Source organism: Helianthus annuus, chromosome 8 (assembly GCF_002127325.2).
Source record: "Helianthus annuus cultivar XRQ/B chromosome 8, HanXRQr2.0-SUNRISE, whole genome shotgun sequence".
NCBI lineage: Eukaryota > Viridiplantae > Streptophyta > Magnoliopsida > Asterales > Asteraceae > Helianthus > Helianthus annuus.
In genome coordinates this window covers 136,576,296-136,601,964 of record NC_035440.2, presented here as the reverse complement: position 1 = coordinate 136,601,964, position 25,669 = coordinate 136,576,296, and positions in this window count along the sequence as shown.

The following is a 25,669-nucleotide window of genomic DNA, read 5'->3' as shown; positions in this document are numbered from 1 at the left end:
CTCTCAGATGTTGATTACTTAAACTTGTCAGTAGCAACAATCTCAGGATCAGAATTTGACTCTATCTTCTCTTGATCAGACCTCTTGATTCCTTAAGTTCGTCATCAGCTTGCGTGGATCACAGGTTTCCAGAAACATAACCTAACTCTTACAGACTCCCCCTTTCAATCAGCTGGGATCGTTGCCTGGCTTATGTTCTTGCTTAGAATTGAACCTGTCAAACCTGCATAATATCTACCGCAAACATAAGTTTTATGATATAAAGATTTGTACTCTAAGACACCACTTGCAGATTACTATCTGATGAACCACTTGAATGAATATCATTTTCAAAACTTTTGATGACCACTTGTTAGATAGATTTTAAACATACTGTCATCATGTTTAGCACTTGGAATTTTGAAAATCAGCTCTTCAACGCCAGTTGTCGAAAATCTTTTTGAATTTTTCAAAATTTATGCTAAAACACACTAAAAATCTTTTTGGATTTTTTAACCGAAATGCAGTAAAGAAATATTTACAGATAAACTTTTTGTGAGTTTGTGCAAGAGGATCATATCAGTTACTGAGACAAATCACCAACACCGTTAAGCTTCATTTCATTTTAAGTTCTAAACAATTCACCTAGGTTGTCAGTATAGTGGTCCATTTAAATGTTCACACAAAGTTCAACTATTCCGGGATACGAATTAGTGTATTAAGAACTTAAACTTATTCGCGTGTCCCACTACTTGAATATACTCCCGTATCCAGATCCCAATATTCAGTCTTTCAAGTGAGTATACCACAGATGATATCTGTAAAGGGGTTAGATGCAAAACCGTGAGAGCTCAGGTCAGAACTTCCGTTCAGCAGAGAGATGACGGCTCGACTTTTGGTGTGTCCCCTTTAGAGGATCTTTTCTTCAACAGCACATGATTAGCATTTTTTAATGTTTCATCATTTTTTATGCTGAGGGTGGCGCTATATTTCAAGCATTTGCAAAAAGTATTATACGGGGACTATGTCAGAATTTCCATTCAGCAGAAGTCCCGGGATAATACCCCAGATATCACTGAGTATAAAGACCTGGTATCTCAGAAAGAGGGACTTTTCAAACAAGATTTCGGGGGTTACCCATATATCCAAGAAATTTTACCCACGAGATAAGCAAGTTTGAATTTTAGGTTTATATCTCGTCACAATCTACTAAATGTGCAAAAACCTACTGGCACATCCGCAATGAGATTATTTATCACATTTTTGACTTTACATTTATTTAGCATGTTGTGATAGTCCACTGATGTAGTATCATTTCATCTTTTGCACAACGAAACTCATTTTTTATTTTATCATGTTTTTGACTTTTTCAAATTTTTTAATTTTTTGGATTTTCTGAAATAAATTTTTACTCCCCCAAAAATGCAAACACATTTAAAGAAATTTGAAAACAAACTGTACATAAATTTGACAACTGTTGTATCAAGCTTCAAATCGCCATCCACTTGGCATAAACAATCAGAACTCCCCCTCACAACAAACTAATTTCCCATTAAGATTTCAAAACACTTAAATTTGTTTTAATCAAAATGGTTTTTCCGGAAAATAAGTTTTGTTGATTTTACCACTTGTAAGTACATGGATCAAATCATCATCTTGTTCTCAACCACTTGTATAAAGATTACATCAAGTTCAACTTAATGACCTTGATTAATCACTTTTTAAGAACCAACCTCTGTATCACTTGTACATAAAACAATCAAATACAAAGAATGATGTCGATTCATGTTCCACTCTTACCAACCTGGGAACTCCGGCAAGTCAGGTTTTTCTATTCAAAGAAAATATCCACCCAAGCCTGACCAGCCTTGGGTGTTACCGAGTTACCAACGCTCGGTTTCTTACCTCCCATCTTCTTCTCATAGAACTCTTTAACCCCTTTAACTTTTCGGTCAATCATTTTACCAAAGAGGTGTTTTACTTTGGGGTTAAAAGCCTTTTCAACAATAAATTCCTTTTTGTCAGAATAAAATTGGTTTGAAATTTCAACTTTACCAATTTTCTTCTTAAAATTTTCAGCCCGAAGTGGTGGAAAATTCTCATCATCCACAGTCGGAACTGATTCTTCACCATTTTCTACAATTTGTGGCTCATCTGATTTTTTGGAATCAGATTCATCGCCAAAAGATAGCTCCTTTGATTTTGACCTATCAGAATCATCGCTAGTACTATCAACAGACTTTTTAACAACCCATTTCTGGTTGTCAAATTTAGCTCTCTTCTTGTAAAACCTGTTTGAACATTCACCAATTTCAAATGTTGAATTTTTGAATAATTTGGTTCTATCAATTGGTGGTTCAAACTCAATCACTTTCTCTTTCAGTTTAGAAACTCCTTGTTTGGATTGAATTGCCCATGAACAGTTCATGGCAATGTGACCAGTTTTTCCACACTTGAAACAGGTTCGAGTTCTCTTTTTCTGATCCACAGTCTTCATCTCATATTGCTTCTTTGTAAGGAAATCTCTGTTTGACTGCTTTCTGAATATCTTTTCTTTCTCTTCTTCAGAAGATATACCTGAAACAAATGTCATTTTTGATTTAAAAATCTCGAACATATTTTTCATTTTTCTGTTGGAGTAAATCCAAGACCTTTCTTTTTGAAATTACCATTATGGTTTGGTTTCTTTTGATAACCAGAACCAGAACTGTAACCTTTTTTCTTGTTTAATCTTTGTTGAACTCTTGAGGTGTAAGGTTTAGGTTTATCAGTAAGATTTAAATCTTTTATTTCAGAAATATTGATTTCTGTTAGTTTGAAAACCTTTTTTATCATTTCAGTTTTGACACCTCTTATTGGAAATTTCTCATCAGAATATAATTTGTCAGAATCATTCAAAGTATATGCCACTTTAAATGTTTCATCATTCAAATTAGATTTTGATAACAGGAATTCTTTATCATACACTATTTTGCCCTGTTTTTCATTTTGACCCGGAGTGCTGGACTCAGACTTTGACTCCGACATTGACTCCGACTTTGACTCCTCAGTTTCATTGTTATCTAACACATGATCCACCACTTTCTTCATCAATTGAGATTGTTGATCAGTGTCAGACGATGTAAACGTGACATCTATACTTTCTGGCAAATTTACTGAGGACTCTGACTCCCACTGTAAGTTTGTAGCCTTTTGAACTCTTTCAGAATTTGGATTTCTGGGCAAATATCCATTTTCCAGTGGGGGTGGACACTTGTTCTAACTGACACCTTGTTTCTTACCAGAATTCTTCTTGTCAGTCTTTTTCTTTGTGTCATTCTTCTTTTCAGTCTTCTTCTTTTCAGGAGTCTTTTCTTCAGAAACCTTCTGTTCTTCGGTTACTTCGTCATCCTCAAATGCCTTTAAGCCTTCAACAGTAGGATAAATCCTGTCAATGACATAAGAAGTACATGAGTAACTTTTCAACAAACGATTTACTCTTTCAGTTTCAATTCTTTGCAACTCCAGTTTCTGTTCAAGAACAGCATACTTCTCGATGTAGTTGTTCACCACTTTCTGCTTGATCATAAACGCTCCTTGAAGTGTCTTCATTGTTGTTGCCTACTCTTCACTTGTGTCATTGTACATGTTCATGGCTTTGTTCAGCACATCATAAGACTCCTTTAATCTGTTCATGTTGTGAATCAACGAACTGTTTTGTTTCTTCATTGCCTCACAATTTTCACAAATTACTGGACTCTTCTTTGCAACAGCTTCTTCATCAATCTTGAAAGCTGGAACTTCCTTTACTTTTCTTCTCACCACTGGAACATCCTCATCATCACTGCTGACAGGTGGTTTTACTTTTTTCTTTTTTCTGCTTAGCTTTCTCATCTTCACTGTCGCTTTCAGCCATCATCTTTAAGTGCTGTGCCATTCTTTTTGCATAGTATTCAGTGTCATCATCACTATCTTCTTCAATGTTGGCAACAAAAGCTGTATGAACTGGAGCTTTTTTAGGATCATAATCATCCCAATTGAAATTCTCCCAGCTAAACCCTTCAGGTAATTTTTCATCATCTTGATCAATCACACATGCTTTAGCATCAGATGGAATATAATTATCCCAGCTGAACCCTGTTGATGACTTCTTCTCTTCTTGATTCACCACACATGCTCTTTTTGACGAATCTTCAATCACATTTCTTCCATGTGTTGTTTGTGCCTGATGTTGAGTTGGTTGTTGAGCAACTTGATGATATATGGCCTTTCGGTAGTAATCATTGTTGTTGAATGGATTTTGAGCTCCACTTGCTTCGCGATTGGTGCACTCCCTCTTGAAATGTCCTTTTTCCCTACAACGAAAACAAGTGACTTTAGATTTATCAAAACCTAAAGTAGAAACATTGGCCTCACGAAGATCATCTCTTCCTGTGATCTGCTTGAATTTCTCAGCTCTCCTCAATACACTTGCCAAACACCATTTTATATCCATTAACTCCATCTCTTCAGCATAGATCTGATCGTAATCCTCCTTAGTAAGCATTGGATTCCCGATTCGACCTGCAACAAAACTACCATAAGATTCTAAAACAGTTCCCAACAAAGACATATGGCTTTTTGCTAATTCTTCAGAATATTCCTGATCATTTTCAAGATTCAATACAATGTTGCATTGAAGCTTCTTGCCATTTCTTGTTGTTGAAACATTTAGATCAAATGATGAAAATGATGAGAAACTTATGTTGCTGTTTGATCCTTTGGATGAACTTCCAGATGAGTTCTTTGCATTGAATGTAGTTTCAACTTTCGGTGACATGTTGGTTGTTTTATCATTCAACCCTGCTTTGTAGTACAAACTTATATCTTGTTCACCATCAAACACTTTCATTCTTGAAATTTTTATCTGTTCCATTTCCTGAGCCTCAATCTTTTCAATGAATTTGCTAAGTGTCAAATTGCTAAAACCCTTTTTGTTCCTTAGCATCATGAGGTATGTGACCCATGTCTCATGTGGTAATGCATCAGCCAGTTTCTCAATCAACTCTTCATTCTCTTTGTTGATGCTCACTCTCTTCATGCTTACTAACAAATTGCAGTATCTTTCGATTATCTGCTTTGTACTTTCATTCTTCAAACCTAGAAATAGATCAAACTCTTTTTGCAAAAGCGATTTCTTGTTTTTGATCATTTCTTGACTTCCAACAAACTTAGATCGTAATGCTTTCCAAATTGAATATGCACTCCCAGTGTGTTGCAGTAAGACTAAGATATCCTCTTTCACAGCTTGTTGAAGTAGACTTAGCATCATTTTCCCATTCTTGTATTTCCTTTTATCATCCGCACTCATATCCTTGATAGCAATCTCCTCTTCATCGTCATTTGTTGGTCTAACGTACTTTGTCTCAACGCATTCCCAAGCATCTAAATAGTTTGCTTGTACCCAGTTCTCGAAACGTCCTTCCCAACCCTTATACTCCTCGATGTTCATGAGTTTGGGCGGTTTTTGCATAGTCCCCGTTTCATTTACCAACATTGTCTACTGAGTCACACTAATCGGGGTAGCAAAGGCATTGTAAAACTCCTCGTCCATGTTTCAGTTTTCAATAAAATCTCAAATTGTCTTTCAAGCGAAATAACACACTTCAAACAACAACTGTTCAAGCGAGATCACTGAGTTGAAGCGGAATCAGTCAACACCTTTCAAGCGAAATATGATTTCGAGCGAAATCAACCTGAAATTTCAAGCGGAACCTCAGACTGAAGCAGAAACTTTCAAGGTTTGTTTAAAACAGTATTGCGCGTATTATGTGTGAAATTGAGCCAATTTTAACTGTGAAAAATTTTGAATTTTGAAAAAGAAGGTGTAGAAATCAGAAAATGCAGCTGAATTAGTATGAACTCTTCCTCCTGAGCTCTGATACCACATGTAGGATCGTGTGACGACCAAACGAGTCAATCAGAAGAGTGCTCAGACAGAATCAGAGGCAGAATTCATTGATTCTGTCATTGTTTAGATTGATTTCACTATTAACTATCTCGTTTATTAATCTGGAAGCAGTTTACAGCACGTAGACACTTCGATGGAGCTTCGCCGTCAGAAAACTTGAACAGTACAACTGATTTCGCTCGGAGAGGTATTTATAGGCATGTGATTCCGCTTGAACATCTTCAAGCGGAATCACAACTCAAGCGGAATCACTACACTTTCTAATTCTCCTGATTTCGCTTGTAGTGAAGAACTTGATTTCGCTTGAAATGACCATGTGTCATTTCAAGCGGAATCACCTATAAATTCCATTTTCTCGTTTTTCGAGCCCTATATAATCAGTTCTAATCTAAGACTCGAACGAAGATGAAGTCGACAGATAACTGCACCAACAGCCAATCTAGTCCATAGATTGTTTTGATCGGACGATCCATAGGCGTTCTCACCGTTCTCACACTTTCCACCGTTTTCTCTAAATTCTGACCCTATATATATATATATATATATATATATATATATATATATATATATATATATATATATATATATATATAGGGGAGGGTTATCTTGAGAACGCTAAATATTGCGAGAACCGTGAGAACGAATGAAAAACCAATCAAAACCAAATTTTTTGAATACAACCCTCATTGTAATTAAGATACAACATTAAAAAAGGAATTTACAACATCAAATAATTCATTTCTCCTCTCAAAATCACTCTTATTAGATTTTTTACACATGTGTAAATTTGTTAAATACAACAAATTTACACATGTGTAAATGAGAAAACTTACACTGTGTATTTTTTTTAATATTTACGAATACGTGTAAATTTAACGTGTTAATTAAATTCCTAACATTGTATTTGAATAATAATGATAAGTGTAAAAAGAAATTTTGAATTTGAAATGTTTTTGACCAAGTTTTTGTAGTTTTTTCATTCGTTTTCACGGTTCTCGCGATATTTAGCGTTCTCATTTAAACCATCCACTATATATATATATATATATATATATATATATATATATATATATATATATTAAAGTGCCTTGAAGATGTTTAATGCAATTTAATTCTCTTATTTAATTCGTTTTTTGTTGTTTCATCTCAGATGTTGTATAAATCCACTGCAGAAGACACCAACTACACCAACAGCTGATTAAAAATTCTCTCTGTGATCTTCTTATTCTTTTGCTTCTAGTTTCAAGGTATTTTTCGGGTCCTCAAGCTAGCTTCGACAGTACTACTGCTCCGGCTATTGTACCCTGGGAAACAAAACTAGTTCTCTTGGGAGGCTCGAAATTTGTTTTAAGGGCCTTGTGTCAAACACAACCCTTAGCCATTTTTCATTTATGTTTCATCTTTTATTCTTGTATTTTGTTTATTTCAGTTGTCATTGTACGGTAATTTCTTGCTTTCTTTAATTTCTGTATTGTAATTGCATAATAAAATTGTTTTATTATATTTATACGCAAATGGTTCCTACAGAGACTTCTGCTCTTCTCTCTTTCCTATCGTGATTAGGGATAACAACTTGTAGCCATTCTCTCTTTCTCTCTCGATTAAACCGTCAAAGTAACCAAGGTTTGAATTTGCCTTTTATTTGTTAGTAAGAAATTGAGAGAGAGAGAGAGAGACAAAATATTTGTGCAACTTTGTTTGTTATTTGGTGTTAGTGATATGCGCAAAATGCAACATATAAATGATATCAAATGTGGCGTAAAACTAACCCTTTTTTAGTACTAATGTTGGAAAAAGTGTGTTTTTGTCTTCCTTTTGTATTTTCAGGATTAAATGAGCTCAAATTAACAAAAGAAGCAAAAAGACAGCAAAGTCTAACATAAATACAAGAAAATGAGCAAAAGTGGAATGCCCGACCCCTCAACAGCATCTTCCCAAGCAAAACCAAGGAAACAGAAGACTGAACACGCCCCGTGGTCAGCAAGCACGGGGTCGTGCCCAAGAAGCAGCAGAAAAGACAAACCTTTAGAAGCTTCTATTGCCCACCACGGGGCCGTGCCCAGCGGACACGGGGGCGTGGTCAGATTCCTGCAGGCGCATTTATTGTAATTGCGAATTACAATTAATGAGGAGAGAGACAAAAATGGACACGGGGCCGTGCCCGAGCTTCTGTTCAGCCTATAATTAGGAGTGTTTGGAGCCATTTCAACTCATCCCTTGGCACACCACCTCTCTCACACTTCACCCACCACCCACCACCACCATAACACCATCATCCACCACCATCATCCATTGTCCATCATAGAGTGTGTGAGTCATCTCGGGATCCAAGATTGATCGTAAGAGTTCTTGACAATCAAAGGCCATGTTTGCCTAAGTCTCTTACATCACTTGGTGAAGACAAGTGTTTAGTGTAATACTTTTTATTTTTAATCTTTTGCACTTTTTAATTGGTTTTGTATTAATGACTTTAATTACTAGTTTCTTATGTTGAAGGTGATTCTTCCTTATCGTTTGTCCGTGGTGTCTTGGCATTATTTTACTATCTATATAAAATAAAAGATTTTCACCATTCATATCTCCACAGTCTATATGGAGGTATGTTGGCTACCTGGTCGGGGGTTAAGGGAACGGTTTGGTAAGACTCTTGCCATTGTTCAGTGTATAGATCCTGCAAAGGACCTGGGTCAAATTTAGTAGGACCTCCTTCAATACCCAAAGGTATTGGATGGCGGGGGTCCAAACTCTTTGACCCCCTCATAAGTTAAACTACTATTAAAACTTTAATCCAACTACTTAGGACTGTATCCCTGCTGACTCAGACTACTTAGCTGAGGGTAACGTCGCCTTCAAAAGAGGGGCCTACCACATTACGCATTAATAACTTAATTCATTATCTTTCAATAATCCGACCCTTTAGGATTGTATCCTTGCTGACTCAAACTACTGGGTTGAGGGTAATGTCACCTTCAAAAGAGGGGCCTACTACAATAACTAAGATAACTCTTAAACAAGTGCAAAAGTGCGAAAATAATCAAAGGTTACACTAACACACGAGTCGGATCCAAGTGATTCATCTTGTCTATCTGTTTTTATTTTTATTTTTAGCATTTTAGTTAGTTTTATATTCTTAGTTTAAAATCTTTTTCTAACATTTTGGTTTGATTAGACGTTGAGGATAAACCGGTATTAAAAGCTCTTGTGTCCTTGGACGACCTCGGTATCTTACCAACACTATACTACGTCCACGATGTGTGCACTTGCCCATATGTGTGTTTAGTGTTAGTAAATATCGTGTTTTATAAATTTAAAACTTGGCTAAAAAGTGTAAAAGGGGTTAAAATACATACCTAAAATATAACACACTTCACATACATCAAGTTTTTGGCGCCACTGCTGGGGACACAAGGATTTTAAGAAAGTTAGGAATTAACGGCCTAATCATTTTTTTCCATTTTCTTTTTATTTTTTTAGGAATTTCTTTAAATTTTCAGCTTCTGCAGAACTCAGCACGGGTCGTGCCCGCTGAACACGCCCCGTGCCCAATCTTTGGAACTGGCAATCCTGTTTTAAGTCAGACAGTAAGCTGAACACGGGGTCGTGCCCACTCAACACGCCCCCATGCCCAAGATTCAGTTACTGAAAACAGAACCGTAAGATCCCGACGGTTGGTAAATTCTGACACAAAAATGAGTGATGATGATTTTTTTTACTTTCGGCACTCTTATGGTACGTGGTGTCAATTATGTGGAGGCGGACATAAAGAATTAGAATGTTATTTTCTAAACTATAAGCCCCACTATATAGACCCATCATTTCCCTGTATCCTTAAGAGGGGCGAAAGTAAAAATAATCCTTATCTCTCCCTCGAAGGCACCCAACCAGATATTTTAGGAGAAATGCTTCTTGATGAACTATTTCAACTAGAAGATCTGATTCTCAATTGGTTAAAAGAACTTAGGATGGATTTTCTAAATTCATCTCAAGACAATAACCAAGAAGAAGTGTTGGGATCGCACTCAAACAACCTCGTTGCTCCCTGTTGGTGCAGTTGTCTGTCGACTACATCTTAGTTCGAGTCTTAGGATAGGGCAAATTGTATAGTGAACAGTAAACGAGAAATCATGTTGCTTATTGGGCTTTAGATTGCTTTTGTGGCCCAATTAGATAGCAGGATCGCTCATATGGCATTTGATCTGGACCGCTAATGTGTCATTGGGCTGGACCGCTGATATGGCAAGTGTATGGGTCGCTTATTGGACCAGGTCTTATAAGCGATCCCCAATGTCTATATATAGGGGGTCCATATGAGCGATCCAGGTAGAAGTTAGTGTGTGTAAAGGCGAAGCCCTGTCCATTTGTCTCCACGAGCTTGTAAACAGTCAGTGAATCAATAAAGGAGACGTTAAAGTGTGAAATCAAGCTTTACAAAGACTAATTCAATGAATTCCGCCTCTGAACTAGTCTAAGTTCTCTTCTGAATGACTCATCGGGTCAGTAAACGATCCTACATGTGGTATCAGAGCTCAGGAGGAAGAGTTCTTACTGTTTAGCTCGATTTTTGCTCGAAATTCTCACTTCTACACCTTCTTTTTCTGGTTCGATAAGATTTCACGGTTGAAATTTGTTCAAAATCTCAGGGATTGTGCACAATAGTACCGTGACAAAACCTGGAAAGTTTCAGCTCGAAATTCCAAGCCGTTTGGGAGATATCGAGGTTTTTCGGTTCGAAATCACGAAGGTAACAGGTCTGGATCGCTCAAAATTACACTCTGGACCGCTTTTGTGAACATATTAGGCTGGTTCGCTCGATCGGACTGCTCAAAAGTCTTGGATCGCTCGAAAGCTCGCTGGATCGCTCGAAATTTGTTGTGAACCGCTCATAAATCTGTTGTGAACCGCTCCAAATTTATTATCTGGTTCGCTTTTTGGTCAAAATTTCTGGATCGCTTTTTGGACGGCTCGCTCATAAGGCATCGTTATAACATACGTGGATCGCTCATTTGAACTGTTATTGATTTTAGTTGGACCGCCCATTGGAACAGTGTGAACCGCCTATAAGAACCAATAACAGCAAACATATAAATCAACATTCATTTGGATCGCTTATTCGGACAGTTTGTTTGGACCGCTTATTCGACAAACTTGTCTGGGCCGTTTATCTGACCAATTGTTGATTCGCGTTTGAGTTTACAAAATATTTGTTGGGATATTTTGAAAAAAAATGACAATGAGGTTTGATGTGCAGGAAAACAATGATCTTGAGAGAATGAATAGTTGGTATCGAGGATATTTTAGTAGTTCTTATCAGAAAATATCAAAAGATATTTGGTATAAACGTTTCAAAGACTTTTTGAGTAAGAAAGATGAAAAATTGGATGATCAGGAGAAACGTTTTGATCGTTTGATAGACTATTTGAAAGAAAATCAAATAGTGATATCAGAAGTTGAGATGGTATCAAAGTTCGCTAATGGTTTATCAGTTGAATGGGATGATGTTTTGAAAAAATTGAAAGAAAATTCTAATTTTTCAAAATTAACTCTGAATAAATTCATCGGCGAACTTAAAAAACACGATCATGAGAATTATCAAAAGAAGAGAGAATTATTGGATAAGATAAAAATGAATTTGGAAGATTTGAATTTAGAAGTGATAAACGAAATAAACAAAAGAATCAATTTTTGTTTGGGAACAAAAAGAAAGTCGGTTTATGATATGAAAAGAGGCTGTTATATCGATGATAATAGAAATCCTCTTGATCTTGTTACAATCTTTGGTGCAGGTACATACAAGATAGAGAAAGAACAAGTGCCGAAGGTTGAAGAATCTGTGAAAACAGTATGCTTCGAATGTGACAACTTCAAGACTGATAATGACAAACTTGTCAAAGATGCGGAAAGTTTGGCATTGGAAATCAAGAAGTTGAGAGAAGAGAAGCAGACTGATGAAAAACAGATTCTTATGATTCAAGAAAGTTGTGAGAAGTTGAAGGCAGAAAATGACAAACTGTTGGGTGGTTTGAACAGTTTGACAGTGGAAAACAGAAAGTTGAAAGAAAATATAAAGGTTTTTGAAAACAAACAGAAATCGTCAAACGATGAGGATTTCTGGATCAAGCTTGAAAACAAAAACCTGAAAGCCAGTGAATCAAAATTTCAAGAACAGTTAAAAATTTTGGAAAATGAAAAGACTGTTCTTGAAAACTTGAAAAATAAAAATGAAAATTCAATCAAGTCTCGTCTTGAAAGAATATGTAAGCTTGAAGACGAAGCTAAGAGTTCAAGGATCAAGATTGATGAACTTGAAAAGAAATTGATCAGTTTTGCGACTAAATCTGACAAGTTGAATATTCCTTGTCCAAAACCGATCAATTCAGTTCCAATAAGTGACGATGTCACAAACTTTGACTCTGTCAAAGTTGAAGATTGTGATGAGACACCTGATGATGAAAATATTAAAAAAGAAAAACAAAAATTGTTTTTAAATTTGAAAGAAAAATTTCAAAAAACTGTTCTACAATCAACTGAAAAAGGTGAATGTTCTAAACAGAAACCTTTGAAGAAGAAAGTGGAACAGAAACAAAAAGATAATAAAAGTTCATCAGATCGATCATCCAATCAAAAGAAAAAATTACAAAAAGTAAAAAATGAAAATTCAAAAATTGTTGGTAATAAGTGGTGCAGGTTGGACCACAGTGCTTCAAAGCCAAATCCAGCAAGTTTGAGAAAAGAATATCACCAAGCCAAACAATGCTTTGATCTGAGTGTTTGGACTAAAAATGGTGATAGGTACGATAACAGAATGTGCTACAGCTGCGGCTATCATGGACACATTGCTGTTAACTGCCGGAGTTGGAGTTATGAGACCAGAAGGTGCTACAACTGCAACATCAAAGGTCACATTGCCAGAGATTGCCCAAGGAGATCGAATGAAAGATTGAGGGTTAATTCTCAGAAAATGGCAAAGATTCCAGTCAAAGTCAAGCCCCAGGAACAGAAGGCTCGGAAACCTAAAGTTCCAGTACAGTCAACTCAAGAAAAGAAAGTAAAACTTTCACAGGGGCAAAAAGACAGACTGAGGAAAAAGAGAAAGAAGGCAAGAGAATATCTTGAGAAGATTTTGTCCTCGGGTTCATCCGTTGGAAAGAATAAGAGCTCTGATGAATCAACTTCTTCGGTCGCAAAGTCAAGCAAGACGAATTCATCAGATACAAATCTGAGGACAGAACAGAGAGAGAAAAAGAAGAAAATGATCGGCGATGAATCTGACAGGTCAAAGTCAGACAAGCCACCTGCAGACAATGATTCTGGTTCGTTAAAGCCAGAGGAGCCTTTGGTTGAGGTAAAAAAGGAGAATTCAGGTTTAGCAATGGATGATGCAAATTTTCCACCATTGTTGAGCAAGAATTCAAAATCACCCAAGGGCAGTCAGGCTTGGGTGAAATTGTTTAAATAGAAAAACCTGACTTGCCGGAGATCCCAAGATGGTATCGTGGATCATGAATCGGCACATTTCTTGAGAAATTTCACTTTGGTGATTTTTCGCCTCGTACGTGGTAAATCAGGGACATTAATTTGTACTTGATTTTCTACTGATGGTTTATGATCAAACTGGAAATGTTAAATCTTTAAAAGGTTTGAAGAAAACAAGATGATGAGATAACCCCGAACCTACAAATAGTTGAAACACAAACTAATTTTCCGGAAAAACCATTTTGATTAAAACAAACTTAAGTGTTTTGAAATCATTATGGGAAAATAGTTTGTTGTGAGGGGGAGTTCTGATTGTTTTTGCACGAGAATGGTGAATTGAGGTAATTCACATTGTGTTGTCAAGTTTCTTGTACAGTTTGTTTTCAATTTTTTTCTTCAGAAAATCAAAATTGAAATATATTTTGATTTTAGGGGGAGTAATAAAATTTTGAAAAATTTTAAAAAAAAATTGAAAAATGAAAATGAGTTTTGCTGCAAAAAGAGGAGATGATAGTACATCGGTGGACTATCACAGCATGCTAGAGATTTGTAAAGACAAAAATGTTGTTAAACAAGTCTTACAAATGATGTGTCAGTAGGCTTCACACAGTTAGTAAGTTGTATTCGAGATATAAACATAAAATCAAAACTTACTTATTTTGTGGGGAACACTACTTGGATATATAGGTAACCCCTGAAATCTCGTTTGAAAGGTTTCTTATTCTGGAATACTAGGTTCTTGTACTCAATTGATGTCTGGGGTATTATTCCGGGACTTCTGCTGAACGGTAGTTCTGACCTAGTCCCTGGCTAATACTTTCTTCATATGCTTGAAACATAGCATAAAGCCCTCAGCTGATTAGACAATAAAATTGATGATCAGTTGTTGTAGCTGAAAAGATCCTCTAAAGGGGACCCACTGCTAAGTCGAAGCTGATATCTCTTTGCTGAACGGAAGTTCTGACCTGAGATCCCTCAGTTCTCGCATTTTTCCCCTAATTTATATACAGATATCATTTGTAGTTATACTTACCTGTAGATCAGAATATTGGGATCTGGATACGGGAGTATATTCAAGAGGTGGGACACTCAAATAAGTTTAAGTGCTAATACATTAAATATGTATCTTGAATCAATTGAAAATTTGTGTAGAGGTTTAAGTGGACAACAATACTGACAATCAGAAGTAAACTTGTTTTTAACATTTGCTGATTAATCAAGATCAACGGTGTTGGTGATATGTCTCAAAAACCGATATGATCCTCTTGCACAATCTCTCAAAAATAGTGTTCATTTCTATTTTCCTATAAATTCAAAAATCCAAAAATATTGTTTGTTTGTTAGATATTTGAAAACTACAAAAAGGTTTTCGACAACAGAGTGTGAAGAACTGATATTTGACATTTCGAGTGCTAAACATGTTGAACTTGTGGTTTGAGAGAGAGTGTAAAACTGTGAAGATTTGAAATGCAAATTTGGTTCATTAACTTGATGAATAAGTTGAATGGTAACCTACAGTTTGATCTTCATAATTTTTATTATATGATTTGTTGATTCATTAAGTTGAATTGCAAATTGTATTAGTTTGTAATAGTATGGTTGAGTTTTGCAGGTTTCTGATCCTGTTGCTACGAATAGCCAGGAGACTCATCAGAACCAGAGAAGAGCTTAAACAGAGAAAGCCAGGAGTTGATTTCAATGGTGATAACGATTTCCAGACAGAGATCCCAGCATGATGATAGGGGAAGTTTGATGAAAGTTAGAACCAGAGAAAGATCCAGGCATATGATTCCAAGAAGAAATTCTTGAAGAAGATTTGATTCCAGGCTGAGTTCCTGAAGAAGACCGAACAAGAGTGAAGAGCTGGAAATGATCAAAGACTCTCACTGAAGATTCCGTCAACATTCAAGGGGGAGTCTGTTGGTGCAGTTGTCTGTCGACTACATCTTAGTTCGAGTCTTAGGATAGGGCAAATTGTATAGTGAACAGTAAACGAGAAATCATGTTGCTTATTGGGCTTTAGATAGCTTTTGTGGCCCAATTAGATAGCAGGATCGCTCATATGGCATTTGATCTGGACCGCTAATGTGTCATTGGGCTGGACCGCTGATATGGCAAGTGTATGGGTCGCTTATTGGACCAGGTCTTATAAGCGATCCCCAATGTCTATATATAGGGGGTCCATATGAGCGATCCAGGTAGAAGTTAGTGTGTGTAAAGGCGAAGCCCTGTCCATTTGTCTCCACGAGCTTGTAAACAGTCAGTGAATCAATAAAGGAGACGTTAAAGTGTGAAATCAAGCTTTACAAAGACTAATTCAATGAATTCCGCCTCTGAACTAGTCTAAGTTCTCTTCTGAACGACTCATCGGGTCAGCAAACGATCCTACACTCCCGATCATACCTTCGACTCTATCAAAGACTTGGACGATAGTCGTCCCTGTGTCGATTGTGCCGTGAAGGACTCCCCATCGACTTCGTTCGATGCATACATAGACCTGAGCGATTCGGCATACACCTTCTTTAACAAGAGCCCGGAAAAGGGTTGGACTTGTCCACCTACATATAGCATAGGAATCACCCTCACCGACAACCTCTTGTGTTCTCGTCTTAACCTAGGTCAATTAAGGTATCTTAGGCACTTTGGGGTTGTTCCATCCAGTAAGGAAACACCCGATCCGGATAAGTTCCTTAAAATAATAGACAAACTTCATAAACAGCCCTTCGACATGGGGCCGTGTCCCGCCAACACGCCCCCGTGTCCACCAAAAGATTCCCTTCTGACTTTTACGTCATAATACGGACAAACTGTGTCAGGATTCTACCTGCACACAGGGCCGTGTCCAGCCAACACGGGGTCGTGTCCAGCGCGCTGTCGTTTTCTATAAATGCAGCCAAGAATTCTGCACATTTGGACCATCTAGGGACAGAGATTTGAAGGGATCTTCTCTCCTACCATCCTAGGTATGTTCTAAAAGAAGGTTCCAACAACCATCTTGTCCTTTCCTCTTTTATCCATTTCCTTCTTCTTCATCTTTCTCCAAAAACCTCCATTAAAGCTTAAGGTTCAAGCTTTGATGAAGGGATTATTGAGTTTTGTTCAAGAAATCTTGTTAAAAACAAGTTGAACAACATGGTTTTAAGTTAATATTGCTCAAATAGGCTTCATAAGTTAGAGGAATAACTTAAAACTTCAAAATTTCTTGTTACAAAATTCTGCAGAAAGATGAACACGGGGTCGTGCTCAATGAGCACGGGGCCGTGTCCAAGATACTGTTTCATAAAAATAAGCTGTTTTCGGTTTATTTTCATAGAATGTCAAGTGAAAACAGTGGAACATCTTCCGTGCATTCAACAAACAGTAGAAGAGGAAGGAGGCCTTCCATTGAAGCTACCCTTGTACACTACGTCATGGCACTTCGGGAAGCTCTCGATGAGATGACTTCGGTTGAGGAAATCCTAATTGACCGTATAAACTATCTTACGGTGGGGCTGGAAAATAATTTTCAAGAAATTAACCTTTTGCACCAAAGGTTAAACATTCTTATAACACCTCCAATGGAACCCGTCCTCCCTCAAGAGGATCGGAACCTAACACTTGGAGTCAACAACCCGACCGGATGGGATGACATTCCAGCGGAACCTCCCCTTGAAGATCTACAAGAAGTCCCGGTGGAAGTTGCACCTCCTCAAACCGACGCTAACAAGCCCTATTTCCTCCTCCCAATGGAGATAGAGGAGTGGCTCGCCGACATATGAGGAGTCCATGCCCAGAAGAAGGAGTTCTATGAAGCCACAACCAACCAAGACTATTAGCTTCTTGGAAATTTTGCTAATTAAAATAACTTGTAGGCTAGAACTCCATGTTTATGCTTCTTGTGCTTGCTTATCTAACTTAGTAATTTTTAGGACTATGTAATCCTCTCTATGATTTTAAATGGATGGTTTTAAGGTTTTAATGGTGTTATAAGAAATAAAACACACTCTAGATGGTGAAGGATAACAAGGGAAACAAGAAACATCGCCCCATGCACTAAAACAGAGCAATCCGACAACAATCTCCCATTACAGTAGGCTCAGCACGGGCCGTGTCCACCCAACACAGCCCCGTGCTGCACAATCTGCAGCAAATCGTCCAGTTCAGGTAACTGGACATGGGGCCGTGTTCACTGGACACGCCCCCGTGCCCAGGCTTCTGTTTCTTTTCTTAAATTTTTGTCACTGGCACCAGAACACGGGGCCGTGTCCAGACTGCCAGTAACATAAAATTTTGCTTTTAACACCATTTTACACATTCAATCAACCTAAAAACTTATTTTTGGGACACATTGAGGACAATGTGTAATTTAAGTGTGGGGGGATGCTAAAACCTTGAATTTTGCAAGTCCTAATAACAAGCCTTACACAAAACTCTATTGGAACCGCTAATCACCCCAAATTTTTTCCAAAAATTTTCATTTTTTTTACTTGTCTAAGTTTAAGTTGGGAATTAAAGTCTTAATAAGGTTATATTTTTACAAATTTACAACCGATAGCGTCGTGATAAAAAGAACCAACATAAGAAAATTATGAAAAGGCATGACAAACTTAGTTAAAATTCGATTATATATACTTGATCACATAAAAACCCTTTTCCCACAAAAGTGAGTTTTGAGCCTTTAACGAGCATACAAATATATATATCTTTACACTAAATGCTCATTTTTTCGTTTCTTGTGTGAATAGCCGCTTGGTTCATACGACTCTAGAACTTGCCACAACAATACATTCCTGGTCCTTACCAACTTAAACCCGAGTAAGTAAATGATGGAGGCATTAGGACTAACCCTTTTTCATTCTACACCATTATTTTTCTTTTTTTTTACCACCTACCCAAAATCCCCCTAGTTAACCCCTTTGAGCCTAAACCTTTTCATTTCTTAACCCAAAACAACCCTTTTTACCCACCTAAACCTTTTTATTTATTTTTTTTAGTAACAACGTTCGGTTCTCTTATGACTTTCAAAAAAAAATTAATTTCGATGAAGCCAAACAAACAAACAAACTTTATCAAATATCTTTGTTTGAACAATCCATCGAAATAAAATAAAAATATGAAAAATAAAAAGCCTTTCAAACCGACGTTTGTTACGCCTTTCGCCCTTTTTACTAACCACTAACCCAACCACCCACCTTTAGCCCAAGCCAAAAACCCATAAAGTCCTCTTGATATTTACAAAGGTATATAGTTAAAAAGGAGGAGGATTGATTGCTTGGCAAGCTTATGGTAGAAGTAAGTTCCATGCCGCTCTCGAGTGATTCACTAAAAAAATACACCTTCGGCCGAGTGTTGAGTGATCTCCCGTGAGGTATGTGAACTTGTATATAAATGAGATTTTAAAAAGGTACGTTATCCCCAAATAAGTAATTTATCTGAAGGAATGTTCTTAATAAATCATGCCGAATAGGATTGTAAATAAATAAAAATAAAACCTCAATAAAGAATCTTGGTAATCCCGACACTCTATGACAAGCCCAAAAACCTTCTCTTCCACCCATTCCATTTGGGAGTGAATAAAGCCACATTATAAAGAGTTTTCCTTGAGGACAAGCAAAGATTCAAGTGTGGGGGTATTTGATATGCGCAAAATGCAACATATAAATTATATCAAATGTGGCGTAAAACTAACCCTTTTTAGTACTAATGTTGGAAAAAGTGTGTTTTTGTCTTCCTTTTGTATTTTCAGGATTAAATGAGCTCAAATTAACAAAAGAAGCAAAAAGACAGCAAAATCTAACATAAATACAAGAAAAGGAGCAAAAGTGGAATGCCCGACCCTTCAACAGCATCTTCCCAAGCCAAACCAAGGAAACAGAAAACTGAACACGCCCCGTGCTCAGCAAGCACGGGGCCGTGCCCAAGAAGCAGCAGAAAAGACAAACCTTTAGAAGCTTCTATTGCCCACCACGGGGCCGTGCCCAGAGGACACGGGGGCGTGGTCAGATTCCTGCAGGCGCATTTATTGTAATTGCGAATTACAACTAATGAGGAGAGAGACAAGGATGGACACGGGGCCGTGCCCGAGCTTCTGTTCAGCCTATAAATAGGAGTGTTTGGAGCCATTTCAACTCATCCCTTGGCACACCACCTCTCTCACACTTCACCCACCACCCACCACCACCATAACACCATCATCCACCACCATCATCCATTGTCCATCATAGAGTGTGTGAGTGGTCTCGGGATCCAAGATTGATCGTAAGAGTTCTTGACAATCAAAGGCCATGTTTGCCTAAGTCTCTTACATCACTTGGTGAAGACAAGTGTTTAGTGTAATACTTTTTATTTTTAATCTTTTGCACTTTTTAATTGGTTTTGTATTAATGACTTTAATTACTAGTTTCTTATGTTGAAGGTGATTCTTCCTTATCGTTTGTCCGTGGTGTCTTGGCATTATTTTACTGTCTATATAAAATAAAAGATTTTCACCATTCATATCTCCACGGTCTATATGGAGGTATGTTGGCTACCTGGTCGGGGGTTAAGGGAACGGTTTGGTAAGAGTCTTGCCATTGTTCAGTGTATAGATCCTGCAAAGGACCTGGGTCAAATTTAGTAGGACCTCCTTCAATACCCAAAGGTATTGGATGGCGGGGGTCCAAACTCTTTGACCCCCTCATAAGTTAAACTACTACTAAAACTTTAATCCAGCTACTTAGGACTGTATCCCTGCTGACTCAGACTACTTAGCTGAGGGTAACGTCGCCTTCAAAAGAGGGGCCTACCACATTACGCATTAATAACTTAATTAATTATCTTTAAATAATCCGATCCTTTAGGATTGTATCCTTGCTGACTCAAACTACTGGGTTGAGGGTAACGTCACCTTCAAAAGAGTGGCCTACTACAATAACTAAGATAATCTCTTAAACAAGTGCAAAAGTGCGAAAATAATCAAAGGTTACACTAACACACGAGTCGGATCCAAGTGATTCATCTTGTCTATCTGTTCTTATTTTTATTTTTAGCATTTTAGTTAGTTTTATTTTCTTAGTTTAAAATCTTTTTCTAACATTTTGGTTTGATTAGACGTTGAGGATAACCAGGTATTAAAAGCTCTTGTGTCCTTGGACGACCTCGGTATCTTACCAACACTATACTACTTCCACGATGGGTGCACTTGCCCATATGTGTGTTTAGTGTTAGTAAATATCGTGTTTTATAAATTTAAAACTTGGCTAAAAAGTGTAAAAGCGCTTAAAATACATACCTAAAATATAACACACTTCATGCACATCATTTAGCTTTATGCCCACTTTATGTGACGAAAAATGTTTGTGTGAAATTGACTTTCTTGTTTTCATCATATAACTAGTTATTCAGCTATATGCCCAATTTTATATCTAGAAGAGTTAACGTTCGTTTTGCTCCCCGTGGTTTGGTTATTTTAACAGTTTTGCACCAATCATTTAAAAACGACCATTTTCCTCCTTGATGTTTTGATCTTGTCGCTAGTTTACTCCAAAACTCTAACTTAGTTAAAAATTTCAGTGAGATGTAAGGATATTTCAGTAATTTAGTTATAATCAGAAGGGTACATAAGCATTTAACTCTTTATTTTAGTATCAGAAATTTAAAAGTTTAATTATTTATTTATCAACACTCACTATACATACTCTCTCTTTTCCATCACCAAACACCACCACCAGACATCACCACCATCAACCACCTGCCACCATCACCACCCACTCCTTCTCCTTATCTTCTCTCTCTCTAAAACGCCATGCCATTTCTCAGGCCACATGAATACGTTGGCGTCGGCCAACTTCACCACCACCGCAACACCGTTCCCCCTCGCCAGAATCCTAACCAACCCTCATCCCCTTGTCCCTTGATCTAAAACATCCATCATTGCTCCCCCTCTCCTTCCCCACGTTTTTCAGCAACACCCCACAATTAATCACCACAAAACCACCAATTTCGAGTTTAATACTACTAAAACCCTAACAAATCTAACAAAACCAGATATCCATCTTCACAAAACCACCAATATCCCCTACCTTTCCAAAGTACTGAAACCACCCATACCACTGCCACATTTATGCCCCTAAACTCGTGAACTGACTGCTGGAGCATCTTAGGGTTTCAACCATGAACCTGATTTTCCATTGAAAGGCTCGGTTCTTTGGAGGTGAAACATGGCAGATCTGGGTGGTGGTTGTAAGTGTATGCGTGTGTGGAGATGACGATTAGATCCCCGGGTTTTGCGGGGATTTGGAGATAAAACATGGCAGATATGGGTGATGGTTGCAAGTGTATTTTTGTGTGTGGAGTGGGTGGCTTATGGTGGTGGTTGCGATTTAGAAAAAAAGAAAGACGATGGTTGAAGTTGGTGGCGGCTGGTGGTAGTTGGTGTATGGTGGTGGCGAGTGGTGTTCAAATGTGTGGTGATTGTGGGGCTTGTGGTACAGAATAGAGAGTGTGTGTGTGTGTGTTGTAACACCCCCAATCGCGTAATATACAAGAACACACGGCAGAAACATTGAAGAGTCACGTTACAAATTGTTTCATAACACCTGGCTCATAAAGTTTTGTTTTATTGAATTAATTGTTTACATTGTCTTGGAAGATTACAAATAATACACAACAATTGTCTTGCAGGTTTTAAAGTCATGAAGGCCCAAGTCCACCCTATGTGAAAATAGGTACGTCAGCATAAAAATGACTGTAAGTAAAATAGGTTTTGTGATGAAGACTCATGGCTTTGAATGTTAAAAGAAATGTTTAACTAAAAAGTAGCCATGAACCTTTATAAGAATGTTTTCTTTTGTAAAATCATATGAAAATCAAATGATTTAAAAGAATGATGCATGGTTAACTTAATAACCAAAATATGTCTTGTGTAAAATATGTCATGTCTTTGTATAAAATATGTCATGTGTAAAACAATGTCTTGTATAAACCAAGTGTAATGTATAAACCAATGTCTTTGTGTAAAATATGTCATGTCTTTGTATAAAATATGTCATGTGTAAAACAATGTCTTGTATAAACCAAGTGTCATGTATAAACCAATGTCTTTGTGTAATCCAAATTGTTATGTATAAACCAAACTCTTGAATGAAATGTGTCATGTGTAAACCAATGTCATGAATAAACCAAGTGTCATGTATAAACCAATGTCTTTGTGTAAAATATGTCATGTCTTTGTATAAAATATGTCATGTGTAAAACAATGTCTTATATAAACCAAGTGTCATGTGTAAACCAATGTCTTTGTGTAACATATGTCATGTATAAACCAAAGTCTTGAATGAAATGTGTCATGTGTAAACCAATGTCATGAATAAACAAAAGGTCTTGTATGGTAAACAAAAGGTCTTTGCTTAAACTATAGGAAATAATGTCTTGAATAGTCAAGATGTCTTGTAGAAAACAATGTCTTTGAATAAACAAAGGTTTTGTTTAAATCAACAGTTATGTCTTATAAATCATTTCTTTTATTGAACATATATTAGGATTGTTGGCGAATACATTCAAGCCTTGTTGACGGTCGGATAAACCCTTATAAGGACAAAGGTTTATCAAATGTTTATCGGATTCTGTCATTCCCTAATGGATACTTCCAAACAAACTAGGAAGCGGGAATGAGGTTATCAAACCTATGGTACCATAACATACTACCGATCGACGGGATTCATGTTAATGAATGTATCATTGTTGAGTTCAACGCACCAAAATGTTTTAAACAATGTAAGCATGTCGGGAAAATGTTTCGAAATCATGTACCAGTTATGCTAGGTTAACATACGAAGCAAAATGCCTTTGAAATAATGTGCTAGGTATGCTAGGTTAACATACGAAGCAAAATGTCTTTGAAATAATGTGCTAGGTATGCTGGGTAAACATACGAAGCAAAATGTCCATGAAATCAATGTGCTAGATATGCTAGGTCAACATATGAAGCAAAAGTATCTTCGAAATCAATGTGCTAGGCATGCTAGGTCGACATACGAAGTAAAATGCAATTGAAATCATGTACTATATGTACCATGTAATCAAAGCATGTATAATGTCATGAAAAACAAGAAAGTAGTAGTAGGCACATATGTTTCACCCTAAAATATTTGCAAAAGTAAAAGAGGGGAACTATGTACTCACTTGGGATTTCGTATAAGTCTTGTATAAAAGATCAAACAAAGCTTGGAGGATCAACAAGTTAGGGTTAACTCCTTAGTCAACAAGTTAACTAAGTGGGCCTAATAACTAGGGTCGGCTAACTCTAATTAGGGCCGGCTACCCTAAAGCTTACGAACCTAACAACCCACCACCTTTGGGTTTGCCGGACGCATGTGTGGATGTGTCTGCGTCTTAGAACATGTATGTTTATTGTTAAAATGTTTAACATAGAAAACATCACAAGACTGCCGACTAGCTGCCCTGAAATTCCACTCACAATTTTCGACAACACAAGATGCTTCATAATGAGTGGTTGATGATCTGTCTATTTTGTACGAAAAACATTCAGACAGACAAATTTTTCCTAATTCAATTTTCATTTCCTGCTTGTTACGGAAAATATAACCTTCGTAAAACCGACATTTATTTTCAGACGGACAAATATCATCATCATATAATTCTTGTTTATCTGTTGCGTTAAATTCATCGCTGGGAAGACACAATCATTTAAATTGAGACATTTGAAATTGTTGGAAGGAGTACAAGAAGATGAACCAGCACCAACTTCTTGCACCACATATAATTTAAACAACTTATAAGGATTTTTTTCCGCAAGGTTGAAAAAAAGTAACATCAGAATCATCAATTATAGCAATAGGATCGTTAAAGGCTGACATTTTGTAAGATAATTGTGTGATGTTTCGAAAACCACATAACTCAATAACATTTAAAAAAAATGTATTATACGAAATTGTTGTAGGAGTTTCAAAGCCACGTCTAAATGAATCTGCTTGGACTTCCCACTTGCAACCGGTATAAACCACAAATCTAAGAGCCATATCACTTGAAGGTAAAAGTAGAAGATAAAATTCAGTTGACAGTAAAACTTGGAGATAAATTTTTATAGGTAGTGGGTCTCCATAATTGAAAAAATGTGTAAATCTTTTATATTAGTGGGGTTTAGGTTAAAGCTTCGGGAGACTCATCACAAGCGTCTATGTACAGAAAGCTTCTTTTTCGTTCCTAAAGCATCGCATTTGTACGGAACGTTGCCTTTTCAGAAGTGGATGCGTCAGCGACGCATGGGAAGCGTTGCAAAAGGCTTTTGAAGACTGACACACAGGATGCGTCAGCAACGTATGGGAAGCGTCGCAAAAGGGCTTCTGAGACTGCCACACGGGATGTGTCAGCATCGCATGGGAAGCGTGGGAAAAGGCCTTCCAAGACTGACACTCGGGATGCATCAGCAATGCATGGGAAGCCTCGGCAAAGGCTTCCAAGACTGACACTCGGGATGCGTCAGCAACGCATGGGAGGCGTCTGGAAGACGCATCGGAACTAGCGATCGGAGAGGTCTGAGCACGTCGCTTGGGATGAAGCCAGACGCAAGCCGCTATGAATGTGTCTGCCGCCTTCTGAACACCAATGATTGAGCCACGTGTCAATCACAAAATGAAAGACGAAACAATGGGCTCTGCAGACGCATCAAGTACCTCGAGATCTGTGATGCGCTGTTCCAAGAGCGCATGAAATGACCAATTTCACAAGTGAGTTTGGTCTTTAGCCATTCTCGTAATTTTCCATTAATTCATTTACATCAATTCTGATTTATTCGAAGGAAAACCACAACCACCAACCTAGCCTTTTTATCTAGATGGTAATGACAGCCTTGCCATTAAAGAAAGGTATTAAAAGATATGTTTCACAGTGTATACTATGAGTCATGGGAACCAAGGTATTAAAAGACCTTGCTTTTATTTACACAGCAAACTTCATGTTTTGTTTTATATATTTTTTTAATTTAATTCTTGTAGTATTCTATTCAAGGTTTATGAATGTGTTCCCATTTTTATTTTTCAATGTTTATACACAAGCCACAATCTCTGCTTGGGTTGATTTTTTATACGGGCAACCAGCTAGGCTTTATGTTATATTTGGTCTTCCACGGGAGTTCAGCAAGGAGATCCTTTAGGGCCTCTTCTTTTTGCCCTTGTTTTACACCCTCTTGTTCTCCGAATCAGAGATCGTTGTAAGCTTCTTTTTCACGCCTGGTACCTGGATGATGGGACCATTATTGGAGATGCTACTCAGGTTGCCAAGGCTTTAGACATCATTAGAGTGGAGGGCCCC